Here is a 16,177-nt window from a genome sequence, read left to right as displayed (position 1 = left end):
ACTCCTACCCCCATTCCACTAACGTCGACTTTTGCTTCAAAGGGCAGCTGGAAATATGGTATTGCCAAGACAGGGGCATTGACCATAGCTTGGTTTAATTTTTCGAAAGCTAACTATACAGCACTTCCCCATCAGAATGCGTTTTTTTTTGTAAGGTTTTTAATGGAGCTGCTAGCTTTCCATAATCCTTGATGAACTTACGGTAGTAACCCATGAGCCTGAGGAAGCCTCTCAAACCCTTGATGTCTCGAGGCATTGGCCAGGTCAACATGGCTTCAATTTAGTGGGATCAGCTCTCACTCCTCCAACCGAGACGACATATCCCAAGTATTCCAATTGTCGTTCCCCAAAACTGCATTTCTTGGGATTAATGACGAGCTGGTATTGTTGGGGAATTTTTAGGGTAGCATCAGGGTGCTCTATATGCGATGGGTAGTCCCTGCTATACACAAGTATGTCATCAAAAAACACCAGAATAAATTTTCTCAAATAAACACGAAAGATTTCATTCATTAAGGACTAGAAGGTAGGGGGCATTGGTGAGGTGAAAGGCATGACCAGAAATTCGTAGTGTCCATCGTGAGTTCGAAAAGCTGTTTTATGCTCGTTTCAAGCCTTGATTCGAATCTAATGATACCCTGACTTTAAGTACAACTTGGAGAAAATGTAGCACCCCTAACTTATCCAGCAATTCATCCATAGTGGGTATGGGGTATTTATCAGGTATTGTGACCTTGTTGAGAGCCCAATAATACACACAGAAGCACTGGCTCCCATCCTTCTTTTTAACCAGGAGCATATGACTTGAGAATGCGCTGTTACTAGGTCAGATAATCCCTTCTTCAATTATCTCCTTCACCATCTTTTCGATCTTTGTTTTGTGCAAGTAAGGAAACTTGCAAGGCCTTACATTAGGTATCTTTGCTCCGTCCCTCAAAATGATAGCATGATCCTTAGATTGGTAGGGAGGTAGGTTAGTGACTACATGACAGACCGCACTACAACAATTGTTATATTTAGGGGGAATTTGCGTGTCACCACCTATTGCTTTAGCTTGTAATTTCACCCTGTTTATTTCTAGCAAATATCCTTCAAAATTGCCCTTAAGGATCCTTCGACAAGCCTTACAAGTTGCTTGCATATGCGTCAAGGTTGGGTCCCCTCTCAAACATACCCACTGTTCCCCATTCTTCACTTTCATATAAAGCTGCCCCCAATTCACTCTTACTTCGCCCAACAATTCCAACCAAGCAATTCCCAATACCAAGTCAATGTTGGCCAAAGGAAAGGGGTAGAATGTTTGAACCAAACTCAGGCCTTGTAGGTTCAACATCAAATCCGAACACCTTCTGCTTTCTAGAACGTGTTAGCCATCTCCCACTACCACTGAATAGATTCTGGTTAGCGGCACCTTCACCCTAGGCTCTTTACTAACTGATGAGAGATAAAGTTGTGAGTTGCCCCACTATCAATCAGTATGAGCACGGTTCTCCCATTGATGACTCCTCTGACCTTCATAGTCTTATAACTGGAGATGCCCAGTATGGTAGTTTGAGATAACTCCATGGCAACATACTCTTTGTCAGCATCTTCCCATTCTAATTCTTTAAAGTCGTACTCATTAATGTCGTCCCCCGACCCTTAATCAACTACTATTAGTTAAAGCTGCTTCTACTTGCATCGGTGATTCAGGCTCCACTTTTCTTCACATTTGAAGCATAATCCCTTCTCCCTTCTGCGGTTCATTTCTGCCTCTGACAGTCGCCGTGTATTCTGGTTGCTACTGCTTCAGCCATGGGTCATCAAGTTTTGAGTGGCAGTGGTGTTGCTCGCGGCTTTAGAAACTTCAACACCTTTGCTAGAGTTAGTGCGATTCCCTGATAGAGTTATAGGGCCCTTGGATGGCTGAGTGAATGGTGAAAACTTGGGTTGCAGAGATACTGGGTTCACCCACCTAGCTGGGTTCTCCTTACGTCCCAGCTTGGATTCTTGTTTTTGCCTAGCCTTTTCAAGAGTCTGGTTTCGACCCTCAATTTCTATGGTAATGTCCATAAGGCTTTAAGACCATCACATCGGCCTTGACTTCCTCCTTGAGCCCATTCATGAACATGCCCATTAGGGATGCCTTGGACACGTCATCCAGAGTGGCTGAGATCATTTCAAAAATTTCCTGATATTCAGCCACCATCCCACTCTGTTTAAGTCCGGCCAGTCGCTCGTGATTGTTCCCATTCTGGTCGACGTGAAACCGCTTGACCACACTCCGCTTAAACTCCTTCCAACTCGTAATCGGCAACCTCATCTTAGTCCATTGAAACCAGTTCAATGCCTTCGCCTCTAATCTTACTACTGTAGCGTCCAACTTCTCCACCTTCGGTATTACATTAACAAAGAAATATCACTCCATTCGAAAGGTCCACGCTATCGGGTCTTCCCCATCGAATATGGGCATCTCGATCCTACGGAACTTCTGAACTTCCTTCTCCCCAACAACCTCAGTCCCCGACAGTGGCTGCTGGCCGCCAGCCACCAATGACAGGCTGAGCTTTAAAAAAAAAAAAAGACAAAAAGCGTTTTTATCATTTCACTGAATTTCAAAATTCCAATTTGGGAAGGACTTTCCTCTTTGTCATTATATTTTCTTAGCTTCCCAAATTAAAATATCATATATTCCACCTTCTTTATCTGTCATTTTCCCAAATTTTAAAGGTTTAAAAGCTATCTATACCCTAAAAATATTCATAAATGATTAATGAGTATTTAGAAATTTTTTTATCGTGCCAAATGTTAAAAAAAAAAGGAAAAAGAGTAAAGCCACCTACTCCATTTCTTTTGTCACTTTTAGCTTTTCATTTATAAATAGTTGGTATGCAAATTAGAATTTCATAGTTTTAACTTTTAGACTTATATAGAGATTTTATATATTTTATTAAACACATATAATTATATATCATATATATAAATAAATAGATTTTTTAGTATTTTTAATATATTAACTCTTTTTTCATTTTTATAATTTTAATATTTTTCTTCAAAATATTAAATTATATGAAAAGTTTAAAAAAAAATACTCAACCACAAATAAATTACACAATTTTTATTCAAACCTTAGTTTGCAAATTGTAATTTGTGCAAACTTCAATCTTACCAACCTAATCTAAACACACTGCAAATCTTAAATACTGCTCTTCATCTTCTTTTCTCCAGATGTGAGTGCGCCAATTACTCAAATTGTTAAATTGAAAGCTCATTCTCTATTACATTCAGCCTTTAATATAACAACTAAATAACTAATTTGAAGAGATTAAAAAAATAGTTATATTGGTTATTTGTAAAAAAAAAATGTGAGTTGACTTTTTTACATTATTCTATTTAATCATGTACATTGAAACTACCTTTCAGTAGGAACCCCTTATAATCAATAGGAATATTTAAAAAAAAAATATTAAAAGTAGATTGAGATATTATATTTAGAACTAGATTCAATCTCTCAATTAGCTCTTATATTTAAGACGAAAGGTTAATATATACTATTCTATATATTCAAATATTCTCGCAACTTTCAGCTTCTCTACTCTTCCGTTGCAATACCAACGCACCCATATATATTAGCCGAGCAATATCAACCCAAATTAGAACCCAAAAAAAAGAATTGTTATTTTAATACTAACTTTTGTATTTAATATAAGACTTAGTTTAAGATACATGAGTTAGAACCATATAATTCATCCAGTGTGCATATTCTGAGAGCACCAGGATGGCTTCTAGAAGATTAAGGATTTGAAGCTAATAAAAAAGACATTGGAGATGATATTCGTTCCCCATTCTCAACTAATTCAAAAAGGTCAAGATCTTTTGGTTTCTCTATAGCAGTATGAACATTTCTAACATCATCAGACCCCTTCTAGGTTGAAGATATTGCTTCTACGTTTCTATTAGGTACACTACGAGATGGAGAAGAACTTTGACAAGCAATGTCTTTCAGTCTATTTTCATGTGTAGTTGTTTGGTTTTGCTAGTGAACTCCATAGAAACTTAATACACTCAAAAGGGCCATGACAAAAGCACTAGAAACCAAACTCGCAATCAAGGCAATGTTGGTTGCAGGTTTTACATGTGACCCCTTTTCCTTTAAACCTAAGGTCAGCACCATCTTCTGGTGAAGCCGGCGAATGAGGAAAGATCCGCAAAGAATTTCCTGGGTAAAATGTTGATTCGGGAAACTTCATTAATTTATCAGGGACAATGCAAAAAATTGTTGAAGGATACATTGAGTTCTCTCAGTTAATCAGGAAAATCATCAGGAATGATACCTTCAAATTTGTTGTTACATAGATTGAGGCTTACCAACTTGTGAAGCTTACTTCTTTCTGTAGGGAGATGCCCGCTCAAGTTGTTGTATGAGAGATCAACAGACACAAGACCAGAGTTTTCAGCAAAAACTAGCAGGTAATTTGGAATTTGTTGAAAATATACTGATCCGAACATTGTGTGAGAGGTTAAGCACAGTCAATTCGCCTGAGGTGAAAAAGCTTGGAAGGAGGACCCTAGAAATTAGGCTTTGGCTAAGATTGAAGTATCATTCTATTTACTTTTTTTAATATATGTCTGGAAGTGTTACAACCTAAACAGATCACAAAATAAGCATGTAGATTAAAATTTTGAAATTTTATTCTCAGGTTACTATTTACTGATAAATTCCATATTTTTATACAACTTAAAAAATTCATAACTAATTAGAAAAAAAATCGTATTAAGGTGATTTAATTCTTTATTTAAAATTCTTTCAATTCTCTACAGAAAAAAATACTCATTGATTTATTTGCTTATTCATTTTAAAATTACACATAAAGTTATACTGTTTATTTGGTCAAACAATGCATTTCTATATTCCTTGTCCTAACTTTGAGTAATTATATCTCTTAGTATACATATTCATTTTAGATAATCTATTATTTATTTTAAAGCTTAGGATGTGTACTAACTGCTCACCAAATTTCATGAACAAATTTATTCGTTTACTTTACCTTTATTCTATCATAAGTTTATTGCTCATGATGAGAAAGTTTATCCCTTTACTTACATTAACATGTTATAAACTTCTTTTATTTTGCATGCTATCATTTTAACATACACTTGATCATTTTCATGTGTCATCAAACTCATTCATACATGCCAATATTATTATTCATCTGTGTATAACATTATAATCATGTTCATTACATCTATCATCGTAAGAAATTACATAACATAAAATAACATAATATAACATAACATTTCTTAAATTTTTCTCTTCGTTTTGACTTCATACATTACCAATCATCTTCCTTGTTCATGAAACCTACTATGATTTGTTAAATGAGGGTGAAATTGAGAGAATCTCATTAGTAAACAATAACTACCCAAATACATATGGCAAACTTAGATTCATAATATACTTACAACTTAACATCTTTATAACATAATGACATGTTTGGAAATCATCATACATTTATGATAAAACACATAGGCCTATGGCATATCTTAAATATATTCACATTTACAATGCATGAGTTCATAAAATTATATAATCATACAAACATGACATACATGCAAACAAATACCAAACATATAAATAAGGTAAAGTTTACTACTTTTTGCCTTTTACATTTAATTTTTCTTCTTGCTCCATTTGCTTCCAACCATCAAGGTTGTTTGATCAACCTTTTCAATTCATTTTTCTTAATGTCACATAACTTTAATTACATTTACACATCATCGCCATTCATTTATGAGAGTCATATAATAATACTTTGCTCTTTAACATACTTTAACATTTAACTTTTGAGCTTTCATTTTAATCTTTTTAAAATTAATTTCACATACTATTCCCTTATAATTTTGCATGTAGAATCTATTTGCAAGCTCAAATTAAACAAAATTCAATTCTTTCCCAATGAACTCAATATGGTTGAAAGTCTTAGAGTTCAAAGTTTCCTTTTTAAGTTCTAATATTTTCAAACTTACTTTCTCACCTTTATCCCACATAATTTTTCATTTAAATACATTAAAATTATCAAAATCATCAAAATTCAATCCTAACATCATTCCTAGTCTTGGCCAAAAATATACATAACATAAAGGGAAGCTAGACTTTTTTCATTTTCATCACAAAATCACTTTATTCTTGTTCCTTTCTAGTGTTTAAACACGATTCCATCATCAATAACTTTTTTCTATAACTTAAACATATTTGGACAATACCTTCTCTTAGAGTTTCATGTTTCCAAATATCAAAAATCATAGTCAAGCTTTGCAAGACATAGAGCATCATAAACTACTTAAAAAACTATGATCTTACCTTGTCTTGAAACATGGTCTTGCATGGAACTTGAAACTCTTCATCTTTTCTTCTTGACCTCAAAATTTCATGCTCTCCCCTCAAAACCTCTATTGGCCAAAATCTCACTAAATGAGAAGGGGGAGGGAAATTTATAATAGTCTTTATTTACTATGTTACCTTAGGGTTAATTCAAGTTACCACTTACCTTAACATGTGTCTATTGATTAGGGCTTGTCTTCCATGATCTTTGTCTATTGATTAGTCCTTGTCTTCCATAATCTTGCTAAGTGTTTCATCAAGTTTGCCATGTGTTCCCTTGCATTATCATCCTTATATCATCCACCTTACATTATTGAACTAGATGTCTTTAACATATTTATCATATATGTTATAATATATTATTTTATTTCTTTTTTAAGGTTTGCCTTTGACAAAATGTATAATTCCACTATAATTTTGACCAAATACTTTCTGATATTTTCTAGCTCCAGAAATTTATTCCTCTACTTCATTAACTCCCTTTCATTGAAAGAAATTTCTGTAATTTTTCTCAGGTCAAAACCCAACCTATAAATACCTCATTTAAAAATTTTTCAGATACCCCTTTTTTTTTGTAAAATTCAGCTTTAAATTTCTTTAAAGCAAATTTCTGCACTTTCAAGGGTTAAGGATGGTTTTACAATCTGTCATAATCTACAAACTACTTTTCTCTCTCTTTTTTTTTTTTCTGATTATTCAAGGTCTCTTCATATTTTAAATAATTAATTTTGACTAATTTTTTTTAATTAGGTAAAATTCTCATAATTAGCCAATTTACTAAGAATCCATTCTAAGGGCATCTTTGTTAATTTTAACCTTAAATGGGCCTCAACACTTTCATTTCCCATTTTTTGAAATTTTTCTGAAATTTTACTATCCGTCGTTACTCTTTCTAGCTTGAAGTTTTTCAAAATTACAATTAAATTCTTGCTAGGGTCTAGGTTCAAGAACCATCCTTTAAAGTTTCTAACATAACCTTTGGCTCATATTTATCCTCATCTCTCTTATTCAACCCCCTAGACTTCAGTACAGCCTTTAACTTTTTTATCTCTTGATCCTAGAAAACTTTTCTTTGCAACTTGGTCCCTAACTCCCTGCTTGGATTGAGGGAAAATTAGGAAGGAAAGAAAACAAGAAAAGAAAACATGAGGGGAAACAACTTTTCTCATCCTTGGGTAGGAGAGAAAATGTGGGAGGAAGGAAAAGTGGAGAGAAAATAAGATGGGCCCCATGCCTCATTTTCTCTCCAAATTTTCTCTCCATATATAGAGAGATTTGGGAAGGAAAACAAGATTTTCATAACTACCCCTACTATCTCTTACTTCCCATATTTATTTTCTTTTATTATATTTAAAAATTTATTCATTTTTTATTTTTTAATCTTAAAACAATATTTTATTAAATAATTTGGCTTTAAAATATAATAATATGAAAATATATATCAACCAAATAACTTGATTTTAATCATTTGATGATACCAATGTTAGTATAATCTTTCTATCACAATATTTAATTTAATTTAATTTTAAATATAATATATTTGATAAGGACATTTTAGTCATTTGGATATTTATTAATTTTCTTTCCTCTCTATTTTCTCTCATCTATCCAAGCAAGAGGGATGATAACATTTTCCCTCTAGTTTTTCCTTCTCTCTATTTTCTCTCCTCCCATTTTCTTTCCTCTCAACTTTTCTTCTCATCCAAGCAGAGAATAAGAATCCATCTTATCTTTTTAGAACTTCTAGGACTCCTTCTATTCAAGCTCTTTCTTCCGCCTCTAGGCTCAAAATTTGGAATGTTACACAAAGATCAATCTCTTTTAGTTTTGGGCATGTTCCCAAGACTCAAGGGCGACTACCCTCTGCTGAGTTATTAGACATCTTAAGTTTAGTCAACCTCAAAAATTGTGTAGTTTGGTTAGGAAGCATTCCTGTCAATGAATTTGAACTAAGCTAAATCACCTCCACATAATTACTCCAATACTGAATTCTCGACAAGTTCCCTGATAGCATGTTGTTGCTTAAATCTATTATGGCGCCGTGGCCCACCTTGAAAGGTAAGGGCCCTGACAGATTGTTTGAAGATACATTAAGCTTCTTCAAAGTTACAGGAGTAGTGCTTCCAACGGGACCTGCAGAGAAGAAAAATAATGTCTTTAAGGAAGAGAAGCAAGGGAAACGGGGATCTACTAAAATATCAGCAAACTCAATTGGATCATAGTATAGGACATTGCTACATGTCAAACTAACATGTTCTACTTGGGAGAAAGAATATGATATGTTTATGCATGAAACTTCGAACCAAACTACCTTCAAGCTTGTTTTGACTAAGATCCAGTTCAGACATCATTGAACTCTCCTTCAATAGACCTTCTGGAAGAGAACCAGATAACCGGTTGCATCCAAGCCGAAGAACACTTAAGAGATACCACAAATGTGAAGGGAGGTATATTACCCACTAATTGATTATTACTAGCATCAAAGACCTCTAAACTGTCAAGATATGGCATCCCATCATGAGCAAACAGATCACCAACGAGGACAGAAAAGAGCTAATTCCAAGTCCTAAATCCAGTGAACCAGAAAACCTGTTGGCGCTTAGGTCAACATGAACAACGCCACCCATAAGAGAAAAGATATGCATAATATCAGAAAAGTTATTAGAGCACAAATCTAAATACTTGAGTTTGCCAGAGCCAACAGGAACTGTACCATCAAATTGATTTGATGAGAGATTTAAATACACTATATTATGTTATTCAAGCAAGTCAAAGGGTCCCAACCCATGAAACTTTTTGACTGAGAGATCAAGAAATTCTAGTGATTCCATTGGACCAAAATGTGAGACACTTCCCATGAACTGGTTGTTTGAAAGTGACAAGTTTTGAAGGTTTTTACGCCCATTACTGGCAAGGAAATTAAACTCTCCAACCAAACCAGCATTATCCAGAGTCATCGATATAACATGGCCTTCAGCACACGATATCCCATACCAATTCTGAGGACATCCATCAGAAGCCAAAGATGTGGAATCCCAAGAACTAAGTAGTCCAGAAGGGTCATTCTGAATGCTCTTCTTGATTTCAAGTAGTGCATCAATATCTGAATTCCCTAACACAATCATTTCATGCAATTAGGAATATCAAACAGATGGCCTGCATGCCTTCCCAAGTAGCACCTACACCAAGCATCAACAGCGATACGAGGAAAGTACAACATTGCACGTACAATAAACTTGAACGCATTATCGCAGCGATAATTAAGGATCATAAAAATATTCAGAGACATTTGGATTCCAAGAGGCATCCAAAAAGTCTGGTATCATCCAATACACCAGAGCACACAATTCGAACAATAGGAATCTCACATCCCTACTATATGGTCTTTGAACTTTCACCTCAATTCTCATGTCAAACAGGAAAATCTGAAATACCATGATACCCAAGAAAGCATGGAATGTGAGATAATAATGTAGCCAACTGCTACACAAAAGCAAACGCACGTCCAGGTAAAGGCCAAACAGTGAAAAAAAGACGGTCAAAACATTCCTTTTTGCTCCTATAGTTGCGAATCTCAACTACAAATTTTACAAAATTGAAGCTTTTACTGGGTCAACTACCGCATGAATGAGTTCAGCACTCTGAGCAACAAATCACAGGAAGTAGAACACAACTGAGAAATGCACTACTTAGAAATAAACTTGCTGCAATTACAATGCAATCCTACCTCGTGGTTGAAACCCAGTGAACTTAAATGACGAAGCATACACGCGTGAAGCACAAACCCAGAAAACCAAGGAACCCCAGTGAGAGAAAAAACAAAGAGGAAGCTGCGCATCGTGAGGAGGAAAAGGTATAGTAGTACATTGCTGTGAATGGAGAGTGAAGAAAGAGGAAGAATCTTCTTGAGAGAAAGCCATGATGAGAATAGAGTGAGACGGAAAGAGTAAGAAGAGGGACCAATAATCTGAGGAGTTGGCGGAGTGGTGGTTTCGCTTTAGCAAGATTGGCAGAAACAATGGAGTGACTTGTTTGGTCAGAGCAAGAAGAGAAGAAGTGCTTCCCCCAAAAAAAAAAATGAAAGAAGAGGAAAATTACGGGGCGTTGGATTTGGCGGAAGATGCCCCGAATCCTACGGCTCTTGTTACTTGGGCCCACCTAGAGTCTCTTTTGCGGTTCTCATCTTACGCAGTTGTATAAAATGAATGAAAATCAAAATGAATCTTCCCCACGATATCTTCCTAACCTGGTGTGCCTACGCATATCATCTTCAAAATAGAAACTCTCCGAATTTGCTTCAGACCCGTTAATTTCTTCATTTCTCTTTGATTCACTTCATGTGTCATCAAAATCTTCCAGACTGAGGTCTGATTTCGAATTTAAGATTTACGCTCATAGCTCGAAAACCAGTAGTAGCGTTGGCAGGCTCTGAATCTATAGAGAAGTGACAATAACGAGTTCCAAGCTGTTTCTTGGGTTGCTGGATGACTATGAAAGTCCTGAGAAACCTGAGTACTTCTTTTTATTCCGATCCCGCACCTACATGTTTTCAGAAACCACAAAGTAGACGACATTATTCGAATCGGTACAAATCAAAAGGGAGCGAAACAGAGGACCAAGAGCACCTAAAGCACAAAAGGGGCAGTGGATTGAGAAATCGGATGCATCAAAGGTCTGTTTGATTGCTGGTATTGGTGGAAGCAGCCCATAAACATAAGTTACGCTAATATACGCTATGCACCACGAGATTCGATCGGTAAAAATTATTTTCTCGACGTGTTCTTGCAATCAAACAGAAATGGAAAACCTGTTATACGTGAGGAAATTGATACTTGGGAGTTGCAGCATTGAAGACTGGGGTTGAATGCATCAGCGGCAGGACCAAACAGCGTAAATTGGTTTGGCCGTGCTATTTACTTTATTGGAATGTTTTATGGTGTTCACCGAAGATTTTGAAATTTTTTGATGTAAGATTGGCGCTACTGATCTTTAAGCGCATTTGGTTTATACTAGGAAGATGTTTGGACATTTTTTTTCCTGTAAATGTTATCGACTATAGTACACATTTTTTTAATTACCGAATGGTTGTTTGGAGATTCAGATATCTGGCAAACGTCTTGACGAACGTAGGTAGAAAATTAATTAGAGTTTTGCAACATCAGTTTCCATATAAAATTTCAATTAAAGGATAAATGATTTGATACGACTGATTCAGAGTAAGTTATATTTTGTCTTAATCGAATTAGTTGGTATGGCGACTCTATGTAAGCATGGTCTTCCAGGGCACTTTGGCATAACTGCTTACTCGGCTTACTCGGTAATTTTTCCAATGAATATTCATCAATTTTTCATTCCTTTACAGCTTTAGAGTTTCAGGTTTTTTTTTTTTTTGGGTAGTTTTTATCAAAATATTCCAGCCAATGCAAGGCCTTACCTCTTATTTATTATTAGTTTTTCACGACATGATCACTGCAAGCAGTGAGCTTTCTAGTGTGTTTGAAAGCTCTTGGAGGTCACTGAGGTCAGTTGGTATTTGCTAATTTTACATGTTCATCAAAACTTGTTGAACGTAATTGTTGAAATCTTGTCGTGTTTATTATATCTATTGATTGCAAAACAAGTTGAGCACCTGATTATGTTACTAGGTACATAAAAATTGACATATGTAGAAAAGTTTCTGCCACAGTTTCTTTTGTTTTTTTTTTGGTCAGCATATTAGTTTCCTCGAAAGCATGCAGCAAAACTACAGAAAATAAGCTACCTTCTGACGAATTGGACTGTGTTTTATGCACTTGCTATTCAGTTTGTGCTTTACCAGGTGAGTTGGTGAAATGCTAAAACTCTTGCATAAGATTTCTTATGCTTAACAGTAAGATCTTGTTCTGCATACTTACAGCATTATCAGACAACAAAACAATAGAAACTGCTAATAATAAATTCTATTCTCTGTTTACCATGCAAAATCTTTAATATAAGACTTATTTAACTAATTTGATTAGATTAAAGAAGCTAGGTAAGTTAGTTAATTATAAGAAATATGGTATGCTTTTTTTAAAACACCATAATCATCTTTCCTAATATCCTTCTTTCCCTTTTACTTGATTATGGTTGAAGGAGTATCAATAGGAGTAATTTAAGAAAAATTGATAAATATGATAAATAGGTCTTACATTTAGGACCAATATTAACTCAACAATTAGGTTATATATTAAAGACCAGAGGAGTACGACTTTAAATATTAAAGAACATGATAAAATATTTTTACCCGGCATATTAAGGTGTGAAAAATTCTCAACTAGGCCTTATGTACATTCTTACTCCTTTCTGTCGCACTCTTTGTCTTGTCAAAAAATGGTGCACCTGGCAGGAGATTCAAATGATAACTTTCTTATCTTATTCTTATCACTGAAGAAGTGGTTTAAATGAACCTAATAGCTGTGTAGCATGAGGAAGTTTACCATTTAAAGATGGATTAGACATTGAATGAGTGAAATAGAAATGCTTTGGGCAAGTATTATTTGATATTCATTTAGGTTTCTCAGTTGGCTGTTTGACTGAACTTACTCTAAATAACATAACACTTGGGATGTATTCTTGCTAGCTGTTTGATGAGAAATCAATAAGATATGCTTTTTATGGTTTTTGTCAATGCAGATTACTTAAACCAGAGGGGGACAATGCATTTGCACAGAATTTACAATGAATGATTCACGGCGGTGCACGCATGTGTGCACATACTAATTAATATTAATTTGATTCGATGCGACTGTCTAATTACTTTTTCTTTTTCTTTTTTTTGGCAACGTGGAGGCCAAGTCCTTTTCTACATAAAGACCTCATAGGACAGACCCTTTACTTGCACAATTGCCTTAGGGAGACCCATTTCAAATTTTAAAACTTTCAAGTCAGTGCTAGCAGTGAATCACTTATTAGGACAAGTTGCTTACGATCCCAATTTATTACCCAGTGTCTTGTCCTTCCTAACAGTGCAACGTATCCTTTTCTTTTGACAAAAGCACAGAAAAAGAAGAGCACTCTTTCGGTCTTCCCCCGGTATCAATCTTCCCAATCATATCTACTTATATAACAAATTGCTCCACTTAATTGAAACATTTGTGGCAAAATTTCTTAACAATTTTATGCTGTGCAGGCGTTTGATCAATTTATAGATCTGCTTCTGTGAATTTGCCCATCGAGAATTTAGGGTGAATATCTTGTTTCCGAATCAAAGGCAAGTTTTTTACACCCAATTTCAATTTCTGATATGGTAGGAATTCTAGGGGACAAAAATTCCATCTCACCTGCTCACTAAAGAGTTCATATCGTGCCTTTAAATCTCGCAAAGGGCGCTTTATTTATGCATACAATGTCCATTACTGTGTTTTTCTTGATTGATACTGATGGAGGCTTGGTAGTATTTGATATTAAGTCCCATATTGAGTAGGCTGGGATGCTTAATAGGCATTTTAAGTGGATCGGTTGTCCTACCTCAACGGCCTTTTGGGTAGAATTCCCCATCCCATTAGCTACCTATCGATTGATATGAGAGCGACGTTGTTGATGGTTCCAGAGAGGGCTGTCATGATCTAATTGACTTTCAATCTTTACAATTCACCTGTGTAGCTTTCTGCATCTGTGAATTGGACATAATTTTTGCTATAATCTTTTCTTTATTGACATTTTATCTCACTATAGATCTTATCTGAAAAGTTCATAGCCTTTTTAGTCTTTGAAATATACTTTTACAATCTATTGAAGAAAAAATAAAAGATTCTTTGTTTTGGCCCACCCTAGTTTTATTCTTGAAGAAGCTTTCAGACAGGAAGTTTTATTAGATAACAATAAAGGTCTGTTGATTATAGTCTTGCCTCCCACTATTTATTAATTGAATTTAGTAATTATAATGAATATTCCAAGAGAGATAAATTTGACAAAAATGGCTAACTTAAATGAGAAACTATGGTAAGTCTTGATCTTCATAGTTTGTTATGAATATCCCAAAATTGACAACATGAGTCCATTTAGACAGAGATATTAGCAATTTGTAGCATGAGGAAGTAAATTGATGCCAATCATTTCCAGTAATTCAAAAGCTACTGTATGAAGAATCAAATATGTTTGCAAGAAGCATGTTACAAAATAGTTTTATTTGCATAGAACAAAGTTGTTGCTTTGGGTTTCAGTGATCTAAGACGTAGGGAAAGTAATTTTGTTTGGATCTTGTGATTTCAAGCAATAACTTTAAAGGAGTATTTTATCAAATTGAAGAACTGAATTATTACTTAACAAATTCAAATTAATACTGGGTGAGATCGCAGCATGTTGCAAAATGGCTAGATTCCGCAGAAGGAATTTTTTTGGTTAGCCTTCAGTGGACTAATAGTGAATAAAGGGAATGTAATTTGTTTGGGTATCGTGTTTTCAGACAACATGTTGCAGAATTGTAGATCTCTATAGAAGATGGTTATTGGTTTGGTCTTCAGTAGTCTGATACCACTTATAGGGAAGATTGTTATTGTTTTGGGTCCTGTAGTTGGAGCTGTTTGGCTACTTACTTTCTCAATTTATACCAGTGTACCAAGGTTGAGGTGGGCAGATATGATGGTTGATGAAAATTCTTTTTATCCAGATCTCTCTTTCTTTCTCCTTTCATCTATCTTTCTTCTTTTTCATGACAAATGGTATTAGAGCAATAGTCCATCGACCATGAAGCCATGTGTTTAAAAGCTCCAATGAGAGAGCGAGGGGGCCAAATTTGTCTTCCTATGGAGCAGTGAATTGCATATTTGATCGATCAAGTTCTGTCAAGAATGGAGCACAGGATGTCAAATATTCTAGAACTGACAAAAGAGATATCAAAATAGATAACCTAGTTGATGAGGTCAATGGTATCAAGTGGACAGCGTGTTGGGTATTCATGGGCAGGTGAAGACTCTTATCCACTTGATCATCCCCTGAGGAACTTCCAAAATCTTTTCCAGGGAATGTGCTCGGTGAGTTCCAAGGTAAGATATGTACATATTAGTGATCAAAAAGACGAAAGATCCAATAAAGGATATGATGCCACTGAGGCAAGGGGGAGAATTAATGAACATTAAGACTGAATATGCTATCTTTTAAGGTGTATCTTACTTAAATCGAGCTGATCAGTTGCTTCCTGCGTGGACGAAAGGAGGAAATTTAGCAATGGGGTGTGGCTATTCAGACCACAAAACAGATGAGAAGTAAGTTACCTGGGTAGTTGGAACTTAGGGCTAATTACTCTCTCAATATATACCATTATGACAAGGGCTGAGGAGGAAGATATGACGGTTAATAATGATTCTTTTCATCAAAATCTCTCTTTCTCACACCTTTCATCTCTGTGTGTGTGTGTGTGTTGTTCTGTTTTTTTTTTCAGTAACAGTTTTTCAATTTATGAGGGACCACTCACTGCTTATGTGAAGAGTAAACATTTAAATGTTGCCTCGTGTAACAAATAGTGATACAAATGAACAGTTTGGTCTTCCATTAATATTCATTTTTTGATCCATTTAATTTGATTTGCTGATTCATCAGTTAGTTAAATAACTCAATTTATTTTTGTGGATTTATGATCATAAAATTGATTTACAACATCGAAGTACTCTTCCGCAACAATACAAATAGGGGAATCTCCTGCTCAACTCTGTCTAAGGACTGGCTTAGCCTAAGCAGCCTGCTTCCGTTTTTTCATCACTTAAAGATTAGCAGTTGTAACTACCATAGAAGGAGTTAAAACTCTTTGCATGCTTTTATCAGAGCCGAGCTGTTTGTTCCTCATCATTACTCTAGGAA

At 35.2% G+C, this 16,177-nt stretch overlaps 1 pseudogene; it reads right to left on the bottom strand.

The window, feature by feature from the left end:
* Positions 1–2,398: 2,398 nt before the first annotated feature.
* LOC114742109 (probable inactive receptor kinase At5g10020) lies at positions 2,399–9,523 on the bottom strand (annotated as a pseudogene).
* Between the last annotated feature and the right edge of the window lie 6,654 nt (positions 9,524–16,177).

Source organism: Neltuma alba, unplaced genomic scaffold (assembly GCF_004799145.2).
Source record: "Neltuma alba isolate B1F8T4 unplaced genomic scaffold, ASM479914v2 tig00003645_pilon, whole genome shotgun sequence".
NCBI classification, from domain to species: Eukaryota; Viridiplantae; Streptophyta; class Magnoliopsida; order Fabales; family Fabaceae; genus Neltuma; species Neltuma alba.
This window is presented reverse-complemented; position numbering and strand designations above follow the sequence as displayed.